Here is a 25,239-nt window from a genome sequence, read left to right as displayed (position 1 = left end):
CATAAACATTTCAGAGTGAAACAAATATTCAGTCCATAATAGTTGTTCTTGTCTCTTTCATCTAGTGCATAGTAACTAGGAATGCTATGTGTATCCTTAGGTATAGAAGACAACTCTTAAAGAGATCTGAAACTCACCAAGTGTAGAGCATCTGAGATCATTAAATGTATTCATGCGGTGGGTTCTTTGTATTCATAACTAAAGAACAAGCAAATGGTTTCAAGATGGACAATATTACACTGATTACCAAACTCCAAATTAACATTCACGTTCCACTTCTAATATGACACACCTGCTTTTGCTTACCAGTGAGTTTAATTTCTTTAATAACTACAAATTGGAAGATTATGCCTTGCATAGTCATTGAATTTCAGTGTTCTGAAGCCAGTCTACCTGTGTTCCAACAAACTTGTTATCAAATCATCAAACCATCATGGCAAATGCAAAAAAGTGCAAAGCACGATAATCTAGGAGTTTCTAATCCAGTTGGGGCAATAAAACAGATGTTCATCAAAAGTCAAATTACAAAAAGTTATTTATAATTTTACTTAATATTTTAAGACAATACTAGGAGAAATGTCAGTAATTGTTGCATGATGGATTTTAAGGATTCAAACTCAGATCTTCCTGGCTCTAAACTCTGTTCTCTCTGCTATACAGACATTTCCAAAAAGATCTGCCAAGCTTGCTCTATAGGCTAGAATTTGTCTTTTAGTAAAATGCCTCCAAAAGACCCAGCTGCCTTTTGAATAGAGGAGACATCAGCAGTTGTTAGGTGCAGAGACCTTGATTCAAAGCTAGGGGACTGGTCTGCCAAAGGGACTGTCGAATGTTCCTCCCCAGCATGGGCATCTCATGTCATCTGTTGTTCTGGAACATAAAGAGGACTCACCAAATTAATGAGTAGTGAAAATGATAGCAATGGTAAGATATCATAAATTCCTGCACTTAAGATTTGGAAGACTTTTCTGTTAGAAACTGCCCCTTTCAAGATAATCTTTCCTGGTTTTGATCTTGTACTATAGCTATGCAAGATGTTACCAACTGGGGGAACACAGGGTCTCTCTGTACTAACTTCGTTTGCAACTTCCTGTGGATCTATGATTATTTCAAAATTGAAAATTACAAAAAATTAAAAAATCAGATAACCTGAGTTCAGCAAGAGAGAAATACATTGTCCAAGGCTGGAAGCAGAAGAGGAGCTCCCTGTAACTCCTAACACAGAGCCTCCCTGTATTCCCCTTTGTCCCAGAGCCAGGGTTCCCAGAGGGGACTGCAGGCATCTCGGTGTGGAAATCGGAGTTAGAGGACCAGATTGCGGCCCTGACTCTCCCACTAACTGACTTGGGTAATCTTGGTCACATCACTTAGCCTCTGAGTCTATTACTTTACCTGTAAGATATTTCTTTTTTTTTTTCCTTCCTCATCATTATGATTATGATTATGATTATGATTATGATTATGATTATTGGTGGCTGGCCCATACAGGGATTGAACCCTGGACATTGGTGTTATCAGCACCACACTCTACCCAACTAAGTTAACTGGCCAGCCCTTACTGATAAGATATTTCATTTTTTTTCAGAAGTGGCCACCTACAGATTCAATGAGATCATGAGGATTCATTGAGATGAGAGCTATAAAGGCCCAGGTAGCCTGTAAAGCAATACACAAACATCCATTATTCTGACCATTATCTGTCAAGTGTGGCCCAAGAGACCTGTGTGAGGCCAGTAGCCCCTTCCACATGATGCCCAAGTCCCTCAGCTTGCCACAGGAGCAGCTCTGGAAATGGCCTATCAGCTGGCAACTTGGCCTCTTAGCCTCATCACAAGCCAAAGCCTCTGCTCAGAGGAAGCACATTTGTTTCTTTTATTTACACACAATTTCTTGCAGTTACCCTCTGCACACTCACCTGGATGCTGTGCTGCCTGAAACCAGTCATACACGTCCCCACCATCATGGCCAACCCACTAACAGCTGTGACTCAGTGCCACTACTGGGCTGCCTTCCAGGGCTAGGAGTTGGAGGTTTTGCCCTGCCCTGGCATGTCTCACAGAGCTGGGTGGTGGCACTGGGACAAGGGTCAAAAGTGCCTAGGTGAAAGAGGTCCGGGTGTCCCTTCCCCACTGGAAGGCCAGCATGGCCTCATGGGACTTGCCTTTGACTTGGAGCTTGAAACCACGTGGGTCCTGGAAGCAAGTCTTGCTAAACTTCAGCACCCTGGAAAGCTCTCCCACCTGCTCATGCCCTGTATATATATCATCAAGTTTCTTCAGGAACGCAGATGCCATGCTATGCACTCTACGCATGAGTCTCAATTCAGGAAAAGGGAAGCGCTGAAGCAGTTATTTCTCTAAAGCTGTGGTTCTCTAAGTGTGGTGTGGGGACCAGCAGTATCAACATCACCTTCAAAACTGTTAGAAATGTAAATTTGGGGTCTCTACCCTAGACCTACTGAGTCAGGATGGGGTCCAGCAATCTGTGCTTTAACAAGTACCCGGGTGCCTCTGGTGCAGCTCAGGTTTGAGAACCACTGCTCTAGAGCTTTCTGGAGACCTGATCTGGATCTTACACCTGCCTACAGCTGCCTCCCAAGTCTCACATGCTTGCCTCTCCTTGGCAAACTTTAACCCAGGGCCATTCAGGGGAAGGAAATTCTGAGAAATGTATTTTCCAGCTTCTCCTCTGTAGAGGAGATCTTAGAGAGGAGTAATAGTGATGCAAAGAGATAGACCAGCACACGCGATAAATAAACATGTGACAGAAACATCTCAGGTGGCTATGGCCATGTGTGGAAGTGGTCACCTTCTAGGCTCAAGGAGAGCTTCTCTATCCATAAGGATCTCTAGCTTTTTTTTTTTTTTTTTTTTTTTTTTTGGCAACTAGCCAGTAAGGGGATCTGAACCCTTGACCTTGGTGATATTAGCACCATGCTCTAACCAACTGAGCTAACCAGCCAGCCCCTGTAGTCTTAATATGACACAGTCTCAGAGTCTACCATGAGAGATCCCTTCTCAGGAGCATTAGATCCTTTTGGCATGCTTTAGTGAAATATGTACAGCCCAAGGCTTTTAAGGGCTGGACTATGTGCCCAAGAAACTTCTTTCTATATCTGGATGGCCAAAGCCCTTCTCCTTTACGTGAGCACTTTGCATCAAGAAGTCTTTGAGGCACATGTAGGGAGTACCCAAGTAACACCAAGGTTGGAGAGAACATGAGCCAAAGCTGTTAACAGAGAACTCAAAAGAGTGACCTGGGGATTGAAGGGCTTCTAGTATTCCGGCTCATCTTGCCTTTTTTTCTAATTTGAAAAAAAAAAAAGTTCTATGCAAATACTCCAGGATTTAACAGTCACTCGTATCTTATGTATGCTTTAGTATATTAGGTCAATTTCCTCCTTGACAAAGGCATTTTGACAGCATTGAGCAACTGCAGGGAAGGTGAAGAGGGAAGCAGCAGGTGAAGAAGAGGCAGAGTGAGAGTCGGTAAGTGTCAAAGCACACGCCACTGACCAGACCATCAAGAGACTGCCAGTCGATTTCATTTATTAAAATCTTCAAGCATTTGGGGGCACCATCATGAGCCTGGCACTGTGTAGACCCCAAGGAAGAATAAGACATGGTTCTCTTCAAGGAGGTTACATTTTAGTAGAGAGAGAGAGACATACAAACAAAAAAGTTAAGCAATATAATTAGCGCTGCAGTCAAGTTGTAAGTAACTTATTATGTGATCAGAGGAGAGAAGGAATGTTACTACCTGGGGGGCTTTGGGATATCTTCCATTTGTCTCTCTCCATCTGCTTTCACTATTCTGCACCCTGCAGCTGGGCTGTCTGTGATGAGCCTCCAATACGGCACCCAAGCAATCTCTGCCCCCTGGCTTTCATGTTTCTGCACGACCCCTCCCACATTGCATGAGGGTTGGTCTGAGTCAGAAGGGATGGTATATGACTTTCAAGGCTAGGTCACAAAGCACATCACAGCTTCTCAGTCGCACTCTCTTGGGTCACCTGCTCTGGGGGAAGCAAGTGGCCACACCATGTGGACGCTCAGGTAACCTTATGGAGAGTCTCATGTGATGAGGAACGGAGGCCTCCAGCCGAAAGCCATGTGAGTGAATGATCCTGGAAGCAAATTCTCCAGTTTCAGATGACTACAGCCTCAGCTGACTTTTTAAATGAAACCTTATAAGAGACCCTGAGCCAGAATCCAGCAATCCAAATTCCTGCTCCACAGAGACTGTGAGATAATGTTTGCTATTTTAAGCTGCTAAGTTTTGGAGTAATTTGTTATAAAGCCATTAGTAACTAACATACTGGCCTCTTTGGACTGCATGAGCAGGCTCTCTTGCCTACTCACTTCCAGTTGGGATCAGCTACTAACAGTTCTGAAGGGAGAGTGATGGTAGGGGGTTGTGAAGTGCAGTGAGGTTGGGGTGTTTGCTTCCCCAGCTTCCTCCTATTGAGTCACTGTGTGTCAGCCACAAAGCTCTCAGTTTCTGTTTCTGTGGCTCCCTCATATCACTACTAGCACCAGGTCCTAGTGGTCACACTATTCCCTTGATTTTCAGGCCCTGATGTTCCAAGCTCCAAGGTCCTACAATCCATCCCTGCTCATATACCCTGCTCATACCTTTGTAAATAGCACCCTTATAAACTCTCCTCAAATTACTCAGTTTGATATGCATCTGTTTCCTTGAGAAGAGGAAGTCTTGAAAGAAATGATGTTTAATCTGAGTCTTGAAGGATGAGTGTCTCTTGCCAAATAAAAAAAGGAAGAGCAACATATGTTCTCACATCAATAGCCAGAGGCAAATAAAACGTCTAATTCCAATAGCTTTATACGTGTGGTTGCTCAATTCCAATGGGACATCATTTATACTGTATTCTGCATGAACGTCATCCAGAATTATGTGATAAGGTCACTATTGTCAATTGGATTTCAGTCCATATCCAGTCCACAGTGCATATGAAATATCATTTTCTAAGGGTTCTACGATTTAATTTCTATTTCAAACAACCCATTCTGTAGGTGACAGAAACTTCTTAATCAATTTGAGATTTTGCTCTCTCCCTGTCCTCTAGGATGGAATGGGGCAAATATGAGATTTTAAAAAATCAAAACAAAACAAAAAAACTTGATTACTATTTCAAAAGCACCTCACTACATTCAATAGCATTTTATTTCTTCGGAGTTCACTAATTCAGTCTTTGTTATACTTCTGTGTAGGTTAGAATGGGGTTCAGTGTGACCTGTGGAAAAAGGCTCTGCCCAGCAGCTGATTTGGCTGAACAGGACTGTAAGGGCACATTCAATCTCTGGAAGAGAGCAAATCATTTTTAAGGACATTAGCCCATTAACTGTTGGTATGCAAATAGGCTGTTAATTATAAATGAGTTTTATCTACTCAATACAGCAGCTCAGCAGGACTTCTACTTGGAAGTCTTATGTCAGAACTTCGTGAAAATTTAGTTTGAGTTGCTGTTTGCATTTAAAATGTGTTTCTTTAAAAACTGACTCTAATTCAGTCTGGAAACTAATTTACATTGACCTTCCACCCAATTAGTGCCCATCAGTAAGGCTTAACCATAGCTATAACTGGCGATGGCAAAAAAAAAAAAAAAAAACCAGCCAAAAGCTTTAGGATATAATCTCTAGGATCAATGAGGCACAGAGAAATCTTTTCAAATCCAGATTATGAAAAACCCTTGAAATAACTAATTAAAGTAAGAAACGACCACCCATTCAACCAACTGAGCTGAGGAATTTACCTAATCGGGTTATTGGCTATAACACCACAGACGAGGAGCAAATGGAAAAGACCTCTATATTACAAAGGCCCAATTAAAGCTAAAATTAAATTTGCTGATCCTTGCTTTAGACCTAAGATAAGATGTAGAAATGCTGGTGCTTACCATTAATTAAGCATCTGCTTGGAATTTCTTTACTTCTTTTTCTGCTTTCACAGAACACCTGCTGGGGAAGTGCACAAAATTGCAAGATGATTTGAAACCAGAATATAAACTAATCTTCATATTTTGGTACACTACCCCAAGTGTCTATTATAAAGGCAGAACTGAGAGTTGAGCCGCAGGAGAAAGGCTGTGGTTTTCTTCCTAGCCGGCCATACTAAGAAAGGCGCCTGTGGTGTTTTTCATCCCAGGTACAAGGATAGCTCTGGGTTAAAATATTTGTTTCTGTTATTTTCACTGCTGAGCTGGGAGCTCTCTGCAGCTCCACGGATTAGATGGGAAGGAGGAAGCGATTCTCCATCTTCCTCGACCACTGCACCTCGTCTAGTTTTTAGGAGATGATAATGATAACATGCTCCAGGTCTGCATACATCCACACGTTTCACAAACCATACGCCCCATTCTCTTGTTCTGAAACATATCAGTTAGATTAGCTATGTGTGTTGTGGAACACAAACATCCTCCAAATCTCAGTGGCTTCAAATGACAAAGATTAGTTCTCACCTGCATGACATGTTCTTCATTATTGTCTGGGGGCTCACGTCACACTGGGCCCAAGGTGATGGAGCAGCTAACCATCTGGAATGTTACCAGGCTCTGTGCCAAATAGCACACTAGTTCTTTACTCTTCTGCTCATATGTCATTGGTCAAAACATGTCACTGAAACGTGCCCAAGTTCAGTCCACCATGCACATGAAGGAATAAAAGTGGAATTATTTATGAACAGTCCTATAGTCACTACATCCCTTTGAAAAGTTCTGCATATTCCTACTGGGAGGAGATAATCAGAAAGGCAGAAAACTGGAAGGAAGCATTAGTAAAGAGGCTAAGAGCAGATTCGAGATGCAGATATGAGAAAAAGTGCTGAGGAGGGGAGGAATTGTGGAGATGATTTGTAGTCACTCAGATGACCTATATTTAGATTCTGACAGTTGCATGTGCACAAGCAATCTTTCTTCTCACCTTCTCCCTGCTTTGGCTCTTCAACTGGTAAAGAGTGACAGGCAGAGAGGGTGATAAGCTAACAAGATAGCGCCATGCTTTTGTGTGTGTGTGTGTGTGTGTGAGAGAGAGAGAGAGAGAGAGAGAGTGTGTATGCTGGTATGAAAGAGCTGTTGTATGAAGCAGATTGTTTTATTAATCCTACAAGAAAATGACGAGGGTTGAGGTGTCTGAGAATCGGTGGCTGCTGCAAATAGCTCTCATTATGGCACTTGTAGGTATCTACACCTTGTTCCCACCAAGAGCTCCTTGGCTAAGGAAAAAGGAAATGTTAGAGCTTCTGGAGAATATGTTCAGCACACTGAAATGTGAGTCAAAAAATACCACAGGCCTGAGAATAAATGCTCAGCCCAGATCCAGGAAGCAAAATGGGTGCTCCAGACATAGAGCCTTCTGCTAAATATGAACCTAAGACATATTAAATAATTTTTGCTAAAAATCCAATGGGCAAAGAACGAGTTATTCCATAAAAGGTGATGGGAAATAAGAAAGCTATTTGAAAAAAAAAAATCCATTTAGATACTGGTTTCAGCCCTCCACTCACCGATGCTAATTCTAGCTGGATTAGGTAGATGAGAATTTCAATTAAACCACTAAAAAGAAAAACTTAAAAGAAAATATTGTTAAATAGTTATGTAATGTCTAGATATGGACTTTTTAAACATAAAAGCTACACGAATAGAATTGCAAAAGAAAAGATGAATAGATTTGATTACATAAGAATTTTAACTTATTTGTCAAAAAAAATCAAAATTGGAAGATAAGTATTAAAGTGGGTGGAAAAAATTATCACCTAATGTGATAGACAAAGTATTAATAACTTCAATATATTCAGAGCTCATACAGTTCAATAACAAACGGTATTGCTAAACATAAAAATTCAACCTCAACTAGTGAATAAAGAAATGAAGGTCTAAAATGAAATATAAATACTATTTTTATCTACCAAATTAACAAAATATTTTTATATTATAATACTCAGTGCTGGTGAAGATTCAATGAGAGTGATGCCCTCAATCAATGAAAGGAAATATATTAAAATATCAAAACGACTACCTCTGGGTGATTTGTATCTATCCCTATACTTTTCTTTTTAATGTTCTAAGTTTTCTATCATTTAATTATATTATTTTTTACATCAGAAAGGGACACCCACTTTCTGGCAAGATGGGGTGACAGTCATCATAAAACAGAAAAATTCCTATCTAAAACAACCAAAAAACTAAACTAATTATATAAAAATAGTAGCTTCAATACAGTGGATATCAGGCAACAAAAGACACCAGTGATCACTGAGATACAGGAAAAAACAATGTGAACCCATGATTTCCCCAGTTACAACCTTGAGAGAGTTTCCAGGTTGCAGCACAGGAAGAGGGGACACAAGGGGAGCACAGCAGACTCCCTTAATTGAGAAAGCTAAGTTGGGAATCTAGAAAGATCAAGGAGATAGAATTTGCAGAACAGAATATCAGAGAGGTGAGAGCTGCACAGAGAGAGAACTCTGGAGTCTTAAGAGGGTCCCCCTGACGTATTCAGCAGAGTCCTGGTAGTCACATGCATATAAGGAAACCCCCTGAGGATGGGGAAAGACTCACCCTAAAGGATTAGAGGGAGCAAGTACCCAACACTGTCACAGCACTGACAATAATGTCTGTTTTTCCTGGTTAGATTGCAAAACTTCACAGGACATTTGGTAGAGTATCCAAAAGGTGGGGCAAAAGAGTATCCTTAATGGTGGGTAAAATTAACCCCATATTGGTGGTTCTCAGCCAGCGGTAATTTTACCCCTGGAGAACATTTGGCAGTGTTTGGAGACATTTTTTATTGTCACCATTTATGGGGCTGCTAGTGGCATCTAGTGGGTAGAGACCAGGGGTGCTGCTAAATGTCTTACAAAAAAAGGATCATCTGGTACAAAACTGCAATAGTGCTATAGTTGAGAAATCCTGCCTTAGTCTAAATGCTGCTCAGATCCTCCTAAAAGCAAGACCTGAAAGCTTCAAATTGTTTCCAAGTAACTTAACTCTGCCTCAGAACAAAGCACAAGAATATTTATTGGAATGAAAAAAAAAAAAAGGCAATATCCACAATGTTTGGAATCCAATAAAAAAATTACCAGGCATGCAAAGAAGTAGAAAAATATAACCCATAATGAGGAGAAAAATCAATATAGCACAACTAAACCAGAATTGACATAGATGTTATATTTAGAAGATGAGAACATTGAACAGTTGTTGTAACTGTATTCTATATGTTCAAAAAGTTAAGAGGAGATATAGATGATATAAAAAAAAGAAATTCAAATTGAACTTCCACAGGCACAAAATACAATGTCTTAGATGAAAAATATACTGGATGGAATTAAAAGTAAGCTAGACTTTTCAGAAGAAAAAAAATAACAAACCTGAAGAAGTGGCAGTAGAAACTAAAATAAAACAGAGAAAAAAATCAAACTTTAAAAAATGAACACGGTGATAACACTAAGGTGAAGGGTTTGGATCCCTGTACCCACCAGCCACCAAAAAAACAAACAAAAAGAATGAACACAATATCAGTGAGCTATAAGACAATTTCAAGTAGCCTAATGTATTTTAATTGGAGTCTCTATATGGGCAAAGGACAAATAATAATATTATAAGAAACAAGGCCAACAATTTTCCAAATCTGATAAAAATTATAAATCCACAGATCCAAGAATCCCAATGAATCCTAAGCAAAATAAACTTGAAAAAAAATGATATCAAGTCTCACTATGATCAAATTTCTTAAAACAAGTGATAAATAGAAAATCTTAAAAGCAGCCAGAGAAAAAAAAGATAGGTTAAATCCAGATGAACAAAGGTACAGAGGACAGAAGATTTCTCATTAGAAGCAATGCATGTGAGAAGACAGTGGAGCAAGATCTTTCATGCACCCCATCCCCCCCAAACTTGTCAACCTAGAATTCTATACCCAGCAAAAATATCTTTCTAACAAGAATGTTAAACATGGACTCTTTTAAACACACAAAGGCTGAATGAATTTCCCACTAGCAGACCTGCACAACAAGGAATGTTAAAGGAAGTCCTTCAGGCTGATACCAGGTGAAAATGATACCAGATGATGATACCAGATGAAAATATGGATCTACACAAAGGGATAAAGAGCACTGAAAATGGTAACTACATAGCGTTTTATAACTAATCTCCAGTGTCTGAAGATTCCGGCCTCCCAGAGGTTCTCCATGAGCATCAAAGTCTGTGTTAGGATCATTGGCTAGCCAATCAAATACTCATCTAGGCTGGATGAATTTAATACAAATCCACAATGCAGGTCTTCATTGATTCACTCAGCAAAGAGTTGATGCAGTTGATGCATGTTTGCTTAATGGCAGGCATTGCGCCAGTGCTCCAGACACGACAGTGAACAAGACATGATCCCTTACCTTTTGGAGCTTATTTACTGAAGATCCTATGGACTTCAGATCCTTTACAGATTTACTACATTTTTAAAAAGCAGACCAGATGGGAAAAGTATATGATATCCTTAAAAGGCTCTGATAAATCCCCCCTTTCCTCATAATTTCTCACTACCCCACATCACTTATGCCTGAATATCCATGACCCCTTCATCTGCAGGCTTTGTTCCTTGCATAAGTACCCATGTGCCAGAGTTGAGATTAGGGTTGGGAACAGTCATTTCACCTTCATCCATAAGAATTTAACAGAGCTTTCTTTGCTGTGATCAGATTCTGATGAGGAGACATCTGTGTTGAAAAATCCTAAGGACACTGGGATGCTGGAGGTAGTAGACAGAGGGACAGCCCAGAGACTGGGGACTCTAGGACTGAGAGCCACGATCCTGTTTCATGGCTGCATCTGTGCCATGGGAAGACTGGCAGTGGACCAGTGAATGGACCCACAGCAGACATTCACCTGGGCAGCAGCCAGCCTCTTCCCTGCACCCCTCTCCACTTGCACTGCCGCAGCAATTGCTGAGTCATCATTCTGCCTAAAATTAGTCACAAGTGTTGTGTGCATGGCTAGCACTATTGTGTCAGACACTAATTTATCCCACATCCTTTTCATTTGTTTAGTTTTGGACTCTTTCGGTAAATAGCAAGGCTCCTAAGAGTGTGAGCTCCGTTTTCCTATGCCTTCATGGGAGGCAGCTTGGTGAAGCGAAAACGACAATGAATTGATTCCAGGTGGCTTCCTCGCCTGCCTTTAGGTGTGCAATCTCAGGAAAGCCTCTGCTCCTATCTGTAAAATGGAAATGATAATGCTTTCTTTGCCAGGTTGTTATGGGAATCCAATGACATGATAAAAGTTAAGTGTTTTATAGATCATAAAACCTCATATAAGTTCCCAAGAAGCTTACTGCTACTTTTGATACATAATAAAAACAACCATAGCTAACCTTTTTGGTATGGTGCCAGGTACTCTGCTAACTGCTCTACATAACAACCCTATAAGTCGGTATATCATTATCTTCATCCTCAGATGAGAAAACTGAGAGACAGAGAGGTTGAATAACTTGCCCAAGGAAGGTCATACAGTGGATAGGTGGTAAAATATTCTGTTGTTCCTTTTCCTTCTGTTTTCCGTTGTGCCTAGCAGAGTGTGTCACACCTAATGCATGTAGTCAACATCGATTACATGGCTAAGCCTATCTGAAATGTCCCCGTAGGGAAACAGAACTATCTTTCCCTTTGTAGGTTCCCTGCTGTCATAGGCTTAAGTCTAAAGAACATGACTTACCCCAAGGCTTATCAGAAATCCTGCAGTGGTCTGCTCTGTGTAACGGGGTGTGACTGTACTTTCGGCCAGGCGGCATTAACTTTCTCTTTCAAGCTTTTCACTCTTTGTCACTCATTGTAAATAAGGCTCCATTCTGGTGGATGGTACTTAAAACCTTGCATTTGATTTTCCATCTCCCTGAGCATCTTCACCTGGAAATACCAGGCAGACTCACAGAGTGGTGCCAGCATCGATTCCTGCACCTCACAGCACTGGTCGGTCATTGAGGGCCCCGAAGTGCTTTGTTCACCAACATGACGACAGAGTGTTCATCATGAGCACAGCTCCTTATGGGTTTTATCTCCCTTTCACCCTGGAACACAGATTTGTAGTTTCCAAGTTTCAGTGTTTACCACAATCCTAAAAGATAATTTATCATATTTATCTGCAGGTGAAGGCTCTGGCTCAAAGAATCCGAGTATAAAATGTGCTTCTTTGCAGGCCTGAGGACAGCATGATCACAAACCCAGTTTGGGGCTGCTTTCTGTATTCCCGACAGTCCCCGCTCGGGGTTAAAGCAATCTTATTGTACCCCCTAAAGTAACCCCCCCAAAACTAGAATTTCAGCTTACATTTGACAGATGAGAAATCGAAGTTCCCGAGAGGGGTTGTGGCTTGTTTGTGATTGAGGTTGGTGAGGTTCCAGCTCTCCTGGGTCCCCATTGCACCATGTTTTGTCACCCCTTAAAGATCTTCCTTGGTCCTAACTCAGTAATCAAGTTCCCCATGTGTCTGGTAGGCCCAGGTCTTTAGGGATCCATGTTAAAAGGCTAGTGGGATGGAGGTTTATTTCCCCCAAACCACCCGCCAAGGATTACAGGCAACTCGGGGGGAGAAGAGGGGACTCCTGGAAATTCTGGCACTAGTTCCCCTGACATTTTCAACTATCTCTACATAATGAAAATTAAATACTACACAGAGTCAAGAGCTCGAGATCTCTGTACCAGCTAATCCTACCCTTCTGCACAATGAGAATACTGGAAAAGTAAAGGCACAGTATTATTCCATTTATGTCAAGCTGGTGATGTTTTCTTGCTCAACATACGCTAGGGAGGCTTGATCCCCTCTTGCTTTTCCACCTCCCACCTTGAACATATCACAGGAGATTGCATTAAAGGCATCACCAGCCTCTGCTTCACTAGGGATTTCAAGTTCTGTCTGGGAGGACCCCTGGGCCTCTGTCGGGTAGGTGGCCCATCAGCTCTGCCTGGCATAGTCCCTTCCACTCTGCAGGGAGAGCATTTGTCTGCATCAGGTCCTGCCCCTGGACCGCAGCAAGGAGCATTTCAAAGCTCAGCCACACAGCCAAGCCTGCGTCTCACCAGTGCTCATGTCTGTGCCAGGAAGTTTTCAGTTATGCCTGAAATTCCCAAGAAGCTCCAGCACTCTTGGAGCTACTGAAGAAGAGGGAGCAAACAGAAAATAAAAAAACAACGGCTGCCAAGGAGCTGAGTGCAGAGGGTGTGCTTGAGGATTCAGATAAATCTCTCTCTCTCTCTCTCTCTCCCTCCCCCCCTGACACCCTCGGGTATCAGCCTCACCTACTCCTGCAGCAGCCACATCCTGCTGGCCATTTGATTGAGTTTGTAGAGCAGATGGACTGCACTCTCTCCATTGTAAACGGGCTAGTAATATCATCATGAGAGGTGGCATGTTTTACTTGGGAAGAGATGATGAATTTAGAGCAGTGAGTCCTTGCAATTATTAAATCAAATGTAAGAAGCTCAGGCACTGGGCAGGAGGAAGGGGGGTGAGTCATCAAGGGAAGGACGAGATGGACGTTATCTGCTTTCCCAAGCTTTTACCTCCTGGCTTTATAGCCGTCCCTTCTGTTCTGCTCCACAGGTTTCTGTTTTAAATTAGCACTAAATGAAACAGAATAAAAACATGATGAAGTAGCCTTTGGGTGACTCTATTTTGCATTTAAATCCCTGAAAAACATGGCATTTCCAAATTCTGAACACTTTCTGGTTCAAACTATTATTTGAGTTTGAGGATAAAAGTGATTTTTATAGCTCCTTTTTGGAAAAGAAGAAGGCATCGCTAAATTTAGCAAGAAAGAATGTGAGAGGTGAAGAGGAGCATTTACTGCATCAAGGAGAAAAGAGGCTGGCCCCTTGCCTCTGGCTCCAGAAATGAAAAGGAGGAATTTGGAGCATGGATATGCCCTTTCTTAGGGGTTGAAAAAGTTCAGCAGTGTATCTAAGTAGCCTTTAGATTGGGCTTTTCTGGTACCTCCCAAGTCTGTGATATGTGAACATAAGACCAATTCCAATTAAATGTGGAGCCAGAAGAGTCCTTAGGGGCTGAGGAACCACCTTGTCTAATTCCCTCTTCCACCCCACCAACCATTTTCATTGAAGCTCAGCAATGTTGAGGAATTTGCCCAGGACCGTATGCTGGATAGCAGCAGACTTCCTGCCCCCACCGGCCAGCCCCGTCGTGGTCTCTCCACTCTCTCGCACTCATCAGCACAGTGTCTGAGCTCCAGGACGAAAAACCAAAGCCACCAAAATAGAACCATGACAACCTCAAGAATGGGAGACTATATGACTTGACTGAGAAAAAGAAAGCCTTTGACCCAACCTACGACAGACTCTTTTGAAAGATTCATCATAAAGTCTGAGATTTAGAAGCATTCCTGGAGGTAATCAGTCTTTTTGAGGGTGCAAATTTCTTTGTATAGGTTGACAGAAAAGAAAACTGTTCAATGCACACAGACACATTATTGGTTACAAATATAAAACCCATCTGAAACTTTCACTCTGTCTGAAGAGTCCTGAGATGGTATTCTACAAGAATGATTGCATGAGAACAATCTTCAAATATTAAAAGCACTTTGAAGAGAAATATAAAGACAACTGCTGTAATTCCTCGATAATTACAGTCACGGAGGAATTAAATCCTGTGTCTATAAGTAGATAGAGAAGTGTCTCAATCTGAGCTCTGGGGAATAGTTAGGGAGATTAGGGGAGTCTCTCCTGCACTGTCTGTATTCAGAAAGCAAGACCTCTCTGGAAATTCCATAAAGCAGGGATATTCAGGGTTACTAGTGACAGGGGAAGGTCAGTGGCTTGCTACAAATGAAGCATCAGATTTCAAGTTAAGCTGGACAGCCATTCTACTGAGCACATAGGAACAAAGTTTATACTAAAAGAAAAATAGGTAAGGCACATGAGAAGAATGAAGAAATACAAATGGTGAAAAAAATCTCAACCTCCCATAATATAGTAAAAGATATTTTTTATACATCAAATAGAAAAAAAAAATCTCTTATAAGTCAAAATTTTCAGTCTTTTCAGTCTTCTCATTTAGTTCTGATGAAGTTCACATTTTTAAGAGGGTAATTTGAAATATTATGGACCTTAAAAAGGTTCGCACTCTTTAATTTAGTGATTTAACCATCTATAGAAATTTCACATAATAAAATAAAGAGTGTGCACCACACCAAGATTAATATATTAGAATGTTATTGACCATGGTAATTATAACAGTCCATGATAGGCAATTGTCCACTAAGAGACAATTGGCTAAATGTTTAGCAATAGGCAGTTGTCTAAGTAAATCATGGGCCATTGAACCATGGATATTAGGCAACCATTAAAACCAAATTATGTTAGCAATAGCTACTTTTGATTGTGCCCTTACTCTGACATAGGACAAAATGGAAAAAGTGATAAAAGAATCCATCTGTGTTATAAACATATGAAACAACTTCACTGAAGGGAGTAGGGAAAAAAGGTGCTGACCTAAATAACTTTGGAAATAAGTAAAGTCTATAAAACTAAAGGCAAAAGAAAATGTACCTAAGCACTATAATCCAGCCAATAAAGTTGGTTCCCATAAGAGCACAGTGAACAATTCTGAAGCCAGTCTACATGTACTTAGTGCTTGACCCATTAACAGAATGGATGGAGGGTGGTGGGAGCCAGGTTTGTCACTGGAGTGAGAGATGACAAATATGCAAATAGAGGAGACAAAATTACCCTTGTAGTAATGGATTACAATTTAAGACATCAGTATAAACTCACACTTAGCCTAATATAGATACAGTGGTTACATGCAGAAATGTTTATTGACGTGCATGTACACTGGTGAGAATACCTAAATACATCTCCTTGCTCTATCAGCTGAGAGAACATAGAATCAAAGACAGGCAGGTAGCAGCAAGGACACCTAGCACCCAGTGTTTTGTTTCTAATTCCATCTCTAATAAAAGCAACCAGGGCTTCTTAGAGAAATGGCTGATTCTAGAACTGGGGCAAGAAGTATACAAGATGAGCCTGGAGTCTCTTATAGTGGCAGGAAGTGAGAAAGTGCTAAAAACAACACGCCACAGTGACTGGGGTATGTCAAAGAGCTCCCAGGGCTCAGAAGCTGGGAGACTTTGAGTAACAAAATAATGCAGTATTGGATTACAACCCAATATAGAAAATAAATATCAAGTCCATACTGATATAAATAGGTGATTGAATAAATAAATAAATGTGAGAGAAGAGAAAAATCACCCACACAGAAGAATCCCAAATAATATATGTAAATATTCCGTTCTCAAGGAAGTGAAGCATGACTTGCACTTATTAAGTATGAGCTATACAAAGAGACTCCCTTGCAAAGAGTACAGTATGGAAAGAGGAGGAAAACAGAGCAACTTTACAGTAGGGAAGACTGACAAACACTATCTCAGCCAGGTGATCGACCTGTTGATAACATGCGTCCTGGATATAATGTGATAAAAATGTCACTTGCTTCTGTGGTCTTCCTCCCCAAAACCCATACCCCTAGTCTACTCATGAGAAAAACATAAGATGAATCCCAATGGAGGAGCATTCTACAAAATAAGCAGAAATAAGAATAAAGTACTGACCAGTACTTTAATCCTCAAAGGTGTCAAGGTCATCAAAAACAAGGAAAGTGAGAAACTGTCACAACCAAAGGAGCCTAAGGAGAAATGATTTCTAAATGTAATGTAGTACCTGCATGTGATCCTCGAACAGAGAAAGGACATTAGGAAAAAAATGAAGAAATCTGAATTAAGTATGAACTTTAGTTAATAAGAATTATCCATTTCAGCTCCTTAACTGTAATAAATGCACCATACAAGGTGAAGTTACGAGCAACAGGGGACACTGGATGTGTTATATATGGGGACTGGGTCCTATCTACACATTAATTCTGTAATTCTATAAATTCTGTTCTAAAGTAAAAACTGTACTAACACCAACACCAACGACAAAAAATAATCATCAGTGGTAAGTAATGTCCAGGAAGAATGTTACTAAGCATTTAATCTGCTATTCATTTCATTTTTGGTTGAAAAAATTCTTTATAGGAGCCATATCCAGGTTGGAACAAATGTGCCTCATAAAGGCAGCAATAAACCTACCTTGGCTGAATGTCACCACTTTGCTAAGATTCCTGGAGGGTGAGAGAGTTCACTGACCCCTGTCCTCCTCTATTTCTACATTATCATTATTTCACAGAGCTTGAAAACAGAGCAGCCTCTGCAAGGGGCCATTTCTCTGCTCTCCACCCCCCATCCCTCTAGCGTTGGTTTTAGTAATATACCTGAACCACTTCATTTTCCCTCATTATTTCTGCTTAGCCAAGAGGAAATTAATACTGAAACCACATTAAATCTTAATGGAGTGTCTTTTATTAAACAGAAAATGGGGATTGCCAGGTACTTCTCTGCACCCTAATGGAGTAACCCTAAGGGCTGTGCACAGCAGCCCGGGTGAATCTCTCACCTGCCTGCTCCACGACTGAGTTCTCACCACAGGGTCTGAGCGTGATAGAATCAGGTGTGGTGATGATAATGTTGAAGATGACAATAACAGCACGTAACCTTGATTTTGCATTTACTATGTGCCAGGTACTAAATGTTTTATTTGTTTTTTCGTGGTTTTTTTAAATTTTTAAATAAAAATAAGCTGGACTCAGAAAGGTACAAGCAGATAAAACAATTTTATTTTCCTGCTGCCCATGACTTTCGGTTGTGCTCTCCCATCACACACCAAGACAATATGTCAGTCAGATGCAGTTTTGCAAGTCACTTTCAGATATTAATAAATGCCCCCACTTTAATGTATTAAAAAGTCCGGTCCAGTCTTAATCAAAGCTTTGATCACTCAAGCAATTTGAAGTTTCTCCTCCTATTGAATCTTAAGCCTGACTCAGTCTGAAGAAACCTGCAATGGGCAAGAGGAGAAGGTATGATCTTCTGTGATATTTCTCCTCCTTTGTCTCCTTGTCTATTCACCACCCGCCTCTCACTGTGGTTGGAGGAGATGACCGGGAAGGAGGGGATAAGATCTTACCTGACTCATGCTTATGTCATCTTGTGTGGTGTTTTCTGGGGGTCACACACCCACATGCTCACTCTCATTCTTATGGAGCATTTGGGTGGAAGTTGCTTTGCTCCATGGTAGCCTTCTCTCCCCGCTCAGCCTTCAGGAGCAGCTCTGATCATGTAAGACTCTGCCCTTTTCTACCAATCCTCCCTCCTCCGTGTTTAATCCTGAAGGTGCCAGAAAGAGCAGCAAGAAAGTGGGGAGAACATAGAGAAAACACAGAAGGAAGCATCTTAGTCCATTCAGACTGCTGTCACAGAATACCATAAACTGGATAATTAATAAACAACAGAAACTTATTTCTCACAGTTCTGGAGGCTGGGAAGTCCTAGATCAAGGTGCCAACAGATCTGGTATCTGGTAAGGGTCTGCATTCTGGCTTATAGAAAGCACCTTCTCACTGTGTCCTCATATGGCAGAAGAGGTGAGGTGTCTTTCTTGGGCTTCTTTTATAAGGGAACTAATCCCAATCATCAGGGTCCTACCCTCATGACCAAATCACCTCCCAAAGACCCCACCTCCTAATACCATCTAACCTGCGGGGTTAGAATTTCAACATATGAATTTTGGAGAAACAGAAACATTCAGACCATAGCAGGATGCAAACAAACCAAATATGCCCTCACTTCCATTTTCCCCATAATAAGTTTCCAAACGTGTCAAAACTGAGCTGAGGTGCGAAAGCAAGAATTTTTACATTGAATGAGTACTTGAAATTTTGGCTTTTAGACTGATTGGGACCAACATTTTAATCATTGAAAATAAAACTGAAATTTTTACTATGTGAAAATAAAACCTGAAAGTGACCAGGACACAATGGGATCAGCTTAAAGTGTGGTTAAAAGATAGGAGGGAGAGATTCAACACAGCACTGCTGAAAGACAGTGGTGTGAGGGGAAAAAAGTGTCTTCATGATCTACTCCCCCTAAGAACAGCGTGTTCCATAAACTACGTACACTGATTTATCCTCATAACAGTTTTATGAGGTGACGTGTTAAGATAAATTCTCTGAAGAAATAAACTGTTCTCAAATGTTACGTTTTGATCTTCCATTAAAATAAACCAATTTTCACTTACTGTCATCTGTGCAGATCTTTTTGGAGCACACCTCCCTTCTAGCGAGTTTGCTGGGGTACAATTCAAAACAGCATAATTCATGTAGGGGAGAGATTTAGGGAAAAGAGATCTTTTCTAGCTCCTAATAAGGTACCTCAAAAGTAACCAGTTGGTCTCAAGGTAGAAGGGATTGTTTGATCACCAAACATTGACCCCATGACCAACCTCCTTCTGGCAGAAAATGGGTTTAGGTTTCAGTTGGTTTATAAATCCAGCAAAGCACCAAGTAAAATTACCTACCTCGGCTGCCACATTATAAGGCAACCGCTAATCAGCTGTGCACATAAGTTGCTGTTTATTTCTCATTTTCCTTTCCCGTTGTCTCAAGTCTTGAGACTTCCCTTGGTCTTCTTTATCAAGTTATGTCAGTTATCTAATAATTAGCCTCCAGTCACTCTCCTTTTATGACCTTCTTGGAGTAGTGCATGAGGTAAGTTAACAGGATTAGTTGTTGTTATTACTGTTTTCTATTTATTATCAGCACGTTTAGGAAGTGAGAAATAGAGAAGTTTCCATTGCAATTACTGCTTTTCTGGAAATCCTTGCCAAAAACCATTTAAGTGTTGATATTCCTTATTTGGACAAGAGGCCCACTTCAATTGGCCAAAATATTTAGTCTTTTTCTTCCACTGAATGCAGAAAATCCTGAAGCTTTTCTATTTTTCTTTATTATTGGTTCAACTGTTAAGGAGTTGTATGTATGTCTTTGAAAACAGAACCAAGAAATTGAAATGTAAGCAAACAAGTGATGGGTATTAAGCTGTTGCTTTGCACTGTATGGAATACAGGCACAAGGTCTATGTTACTGTGTCCTTATAGAGAGAGTGAAATCGGTCACATTAAGTGTTTTAGCTATCTGCTGCTATGTAACAAATTACCCCAAAACTTATCCACTTAAAACAAGAATTTATTATCTGATAGTTTCTGTGGGTCAGAAATTTAGGTGTGGCTTACCTGGATGGTTTTGGTTCAAGGTCACTCATGAGGTTGTAGTCAAGATGTTGGCTAGAGCTGCTGTCATCTCAAGACTCAACAGGGGCTGGAGAATCTGCTTCCAAGGTGACTCACTCTCATGGCTCATAGGACAAAGGCCTCGGTTCCTTGCTCTTGTCAGGAAACCTCAGCACCTTGCCACGTGAAACCTCTAAGGGCTGCTTGAGTGTCTTCACAACATGGCAGCTGGCCTCGCCCACAGCAAGTGATCCAAAAGAGAGATCAAGGAAAAAAACATAATGATTTCTTTACCTCTTGTATCAGTCTGTTTTCTGTTGCTTATAACAGAACACCTGAAACTGGGTAATTTATAAAGAAAAAAAAATTATTTCTTACAGTTGCAGAGACTGGGAAGACCAAAGTCCAGGGAACACATCTGGTGAGGGCCTTTTTCTTGGTGGTGGTTCTGCAGCAATGCAGGGTATCACATGGCAAATGGCCTGAGCAAGAGAGAGCTAAGGTTCTCACTCACTTCCTTATAAAACCATCATAATCACACCCATAGCCACTCATTAAATCATCAATAGATTAATCCATTCACAAGGGTACAGCCCTCACAATCTAGTCATCTCTTAACGGCCCCATCTTTCAATTACCATAATAGGATTTCCCACCTCTTAACACTGTTACAATGTAGATTAGATTTCCAACACATGAAACTTAGGGGGACGCATTTAAACCATAGCACCTGTTCTCTGAATTCTCACACTATCACATCCACCATATTCTATTTATTAAGAGCAAGTCACTAAGTTCAGCCTGCATCAAGAACAGGGGAATTAAGGTCTACTCCTTGAAGGGAAGAATATAAAAGAATTCATGTACATATTTTAAAACCACCACATTAAGGTTTGGAGAAGGAGGTTGTCGCTTTGTTTGCTTGTTTTGCATTTATGCTTACAGAAAGCAAAACTATCCTTAAGTGAAACAAATATGGGTGTCAATTACAGAAAATTTTTTCAATAAAATGTAATGTGATACCCTTTATTTTCAGCCAAAGGATCATTCTCCTTTGAAGAGTGAAAAACAGAAAAACCCCTAAAAACTTTCACCCTAAAACTCTAGGTAAGAATTAGAACATTTTAAGATAAAAATTCCTTCAATAAAAATTCCTTCTTTTTCCAATATAAAAATTTATGTTTTAATAAAAAAGTATCAATTAAAGAAACTGGTGATGTTTATACAGTTATATTCCCACATTCAAAACGATTCAGGCCCAATCTGATTTTCTCCCTCACAAAAATAGTGTAATCAAGGGGGTAATTCCTAATGAAAATCTAATGCCCGTCTTTTCATTAAAAAATACCACAAACTTCTCACTTAATCAACTAGAATTCATGATGCAAATTAACATTCATGATATAAAACTTTTGAGGTCTATATACGTTGATAAAACAAAGCAAACCAGGACCCATTCATATTAAATTGGCTTCAATTTACTTCAATATCACAGAAGTTCTTCCACATATTATTTATATCATCTTCCTTTTATATAATACATTTAAAAAATCACAAGACAAATGAACATTTGAGTCATAGTTAAGGGAATCAGAAAAACTTCTTTGGGCATATGCCGTATACAATTTTAATATTATCTGGCAGTTTTTTTGAAACTCATTAAGAAATGGTTCTTTGGATGTCCTCTTTTTTCTAAGTAAGATTGAGATGTTGGTCATTATATTGCCCTTGAAAATGTCTTTGTTATCAAAACTAGCATCAACCCATTGCAACACAGTGTCATAAAAAGCCCATCTGTCTTTCCAAATCATAAGTTGACTTTTCAGTTTAAAGACGGTGGTTTAAAATCAGAAAATCTTCCTTATTTTCTTGGGAATCATCTGAAAACCTTAAGAAGAATGAAAAATTAAAAAACACAAACTTCATTTGTGGTAAAAGCAAGCATGAGAAAACCCCATGCCACCAAACAGATGGAAAGAAAAGCCTGCCAAAAGCAGAGGTCAAGTAGAAATAAGTGTGGTTGAAAGTAGAGAAAGAATGCTGTGGCCCTGGATCTTGAAAGAGCCAGCAAAGCATATTTCTTGATGGTGAGGGACACCCCTGACAGACAAAATAAAACTTGTTTGTTTGAGCGATGGGAACAGAGCACATCCACTAGCATCAAGAGCTTCCCTGGAATTAGGAAGCAAAGAATATTGGCCTACATGAGAGATCACCTAAGCAAGCATATTTATGGGAAGCAGCTTATCTCTATAGCAACGAGGGAATAACGGAGACTGTACATTGTGAAAACTCCATGGGAGCTATTTCCATGGGCTGGGCAGAAATAAAGGCTAAACGACCTCACACAAAGAGTTCAAGGTCATGGGGAAAATTCCAGCTAGTCCAGAACATAACTCTAGCTCCCCTCCAACATAGAATACCTGAAAATTACTGGTCCAAGAAAAATTCACCTCCATCAAATATGAGTAGTCAAAAGGAGCCATCACAGGAACAATTGAAAATACATAATATGGTGGGAGTAGGGAAAGAGTAAAAGAAAAAGGAAGTAAATTGTAGACAATGAACTGTCACTGTCACGTAGCAGATGAAAACAGTGACCAAATGCTTTGCAGTCAATTTAAAATTTTTAATAAATCAATTGCCCCTCTGAAGCAACTGTGTGTGAAAACTTAGGGAAGAGATGGTAAAAATGCAGAAGAAATTAAAAACGTGAGCTAGCATATCTCAGAAAAGAAGAGAAAGAAAAATTAAAATCATCACAGAAATAGAGGTAAAAATGAAGGAAGCATGAAGTAGGACAGACACCATACAGGACACTGAAGACAGAAATGGGTTAAACGACACCTGCCCTCCCATGTTCACCGCAGCACTATTCACAACAGCCAAGAGATGGAGCCAACCTAAGTGCCCATCTGTGGACGAACGGATGAAAACACTGTGCTATACATACGCAATGGAATGCTATTCAGCTATAAAAAATAAAATAAAACCACGTCATTTGCAGGAACATGGATGAAACTGGAGAACATCATGTTAATGGAAGTAAGTCAGGCACAGAAAGACAAACACTGCATGATCTCGCTCATATGTGGAATCTAAAAAAAATCAAAAACTGGTTCTTATGTAAGTAGAATAATGGTTGCCAGAGGCCAGGAGGGGAGGGGAGGAGCAGGGGGAGGAAAAGTGATGGATTAACAAGTATAAAGCAGGAATAAATTCTGGTTTTCCAGGCTGACTAGAGCTAATAATATTATATCATATATTTCTAAATAGCTAGAAAAGAGGATCTTGACCATAATCACCACAAAGGAAACATAAATATTCAGGGGATGGATATGTTATCTACCCTAAGTGACAATTCAGAAATTATTTAATTTACAGAAATTGGAAGGAGAAAGTAAAAAGATGAGAGCAGTACAAGTTTATAGATTTTAAAAATGCAATAACAGAGATGAAGACTGAACTTCATGGACTTATAAGAACGAAGAAAAATTCCCATGTATTTGGAAGTTAATAACACGCATTTAAATCATTTATGGGTCAAAGAGGAAGTTACCAGAGAAAGAAAATTTAATTGGACAAAAATGAAACCACAACACATCAAAGTTTGTGGGACACAGCTAAAATAATAGAACTGAAACCAAATATTTCACCTTATTAATAAATAGAAATAAGAAAATTCACCTTTAAAAAAACTTTCAGATTGGAATCCAAAGTAAACTTCAACTCTATGCCATATACAAACACATCTAAAACAAAGTGATTCAGAAAGTCTGAAAATTAAAGGATAAACAAAGGACCAAGAAAATGCACAAGTAGAAAAACAGGCGAACAGTGTCACAATTTCAATGTTGTACAAGATTGAAAACAAGATTAAATTTGGGACAAAAAGTACTAACTGAGAATAAGACAGCGATCTGAAAAGAAGATACAATCGTTTTTAATATTTATGCATCAAAAATCACAGAACAAATATTCATAGAGCATAAACCAGAATCTAAGTCTCTCAAAAATTTCATGAGTTCTATAAATATTTGATCCCTGTTGTGTTGAAAGCACACTCACACTTCTTTTTGAGATATGCTTTTCCCTCTGGAATTAATTACAGGTACAGGCATACCTTGGAGATATTCAGATTTGGTTCCAGACCACCACAATAAAAACAAATAACACAATCAAGTGAGCCACATAAATTTTTTGGTTTCCCAGTGCATATAAAGTTATGTTTACATTATACTGCAGATACTCTGGTTTCTCTTCAGATCGTATAAATCTTTCGCCTTTTACATTATACTGCAGTCTATTAAGTGTGCAATAGCAGTATGTCTAAAACAACAAGGTACAAACCTTAATTAGAAAATACTTTATTGCTAAAAATGCTAATGATCATCTGAGCCTTCAGCATGTCGTAACCTTTTTGCTGGTACAGGGTTCTGCCTCCAGTTGATGGCTCCTGACTGATCAGGAAGGTAGTTGCTGAAGGTTGGGGTGACTATGGAAATGTCTTAAAATAAGACAATAAAGTTTGCTGCATCAATTGACTCTTCCTTTCGTGAAAGATTTCTTTGTTGCATGCAATTCTGCTTAATAGCATTTTACCACAGTAGAACATCTTTCAAAACTGGAGTCAATCCTCTCAAACCCTGAAGCTGCTTTAACTACTAAGTTTATATAATATTCTAAATCTGTTGTCATTTCAACAGTGTTCACAGCATCTTCACCAGGAGGAGATTCAATCTCAAGAAACCACTTTCTTTGCTCATCCATAAGAAGCAACTCCTCATCCACTAAAATTTTATCATGAAATTGCAGCAATTCGGTCCCATCTTCAGGCTCCACTTCTAACTCTAGTTCTCTTGCTCTTTCCACCACATCTGCAGTTACTTCCTCCACTGAGGTCTTGAACCTCTTGAAATTATCCATCAGGATTGGAATCAACTTCTTCCAAACTCCTTACAAAATGTATTTCTTAAACAATGAGACTTGAAAGTTGAACATACTCCTTAATCCTTGGGCTGCAGAATGGATGTTGTGTTAGCAGGCATGAAAACATCGATC

General features: G+C 39.9%; 1 long non-coding RNA gene and 1 other non-coding gene across 2 annotated transcripts; both read right to left on the bottom strand.

Annotated features, from left to right (window-relative positions):
* Nucleotides 1–2,886: 2,886 nt before the first annotated feature.
* TRNAI-AAU (transfer RNA isoleucine (anticodon AAU)) lies at nt 2,887–2,961 on the bottom strand. Its single transcript has one exon. It is a non-coding gene; the product is annotated as a tRNA-Ile (tRNA).
* A 15,136-nt stretch (nt 2,962–18,097) lies between these two features.
* On the bottom strand, nt 18,098–20,654 carry LOC134381857 (uncharacterized). The gene is made up of 3 exons (XR_010024029.1): nt 20,557–20,654; nt 20,182–20,406; nt 18,098–18,278 (listed from the first exon to the last, which is right to left on the bottom strand). It is a non-coding gene; the product is annotated as an uncharacterized LOC134381857 (long non-coding RNA).
* Between the last annotated feature and the right edge of the window lie 4,585 nt (nt 20,655–25,239).

The sequence above is a fragment of the Cynocephalus volans genome, chromosome 7 (genome assembly GCF_027409185.1).
Source record: "Cynocephalus volans isolate mCynVol1 chromosome 7, mCynVol1.pri, whole genome shotgun sequence".
Lineage (NCBI taxonomy): Eukaryota > Metazoa > Chordata > Mammalia > Dermoptera > Cynocephalidae > Cynocephalus > Cynocephalus volans.
This window is presented reverse-complemented; position numbering and strand designations above follow the sequence as displayed.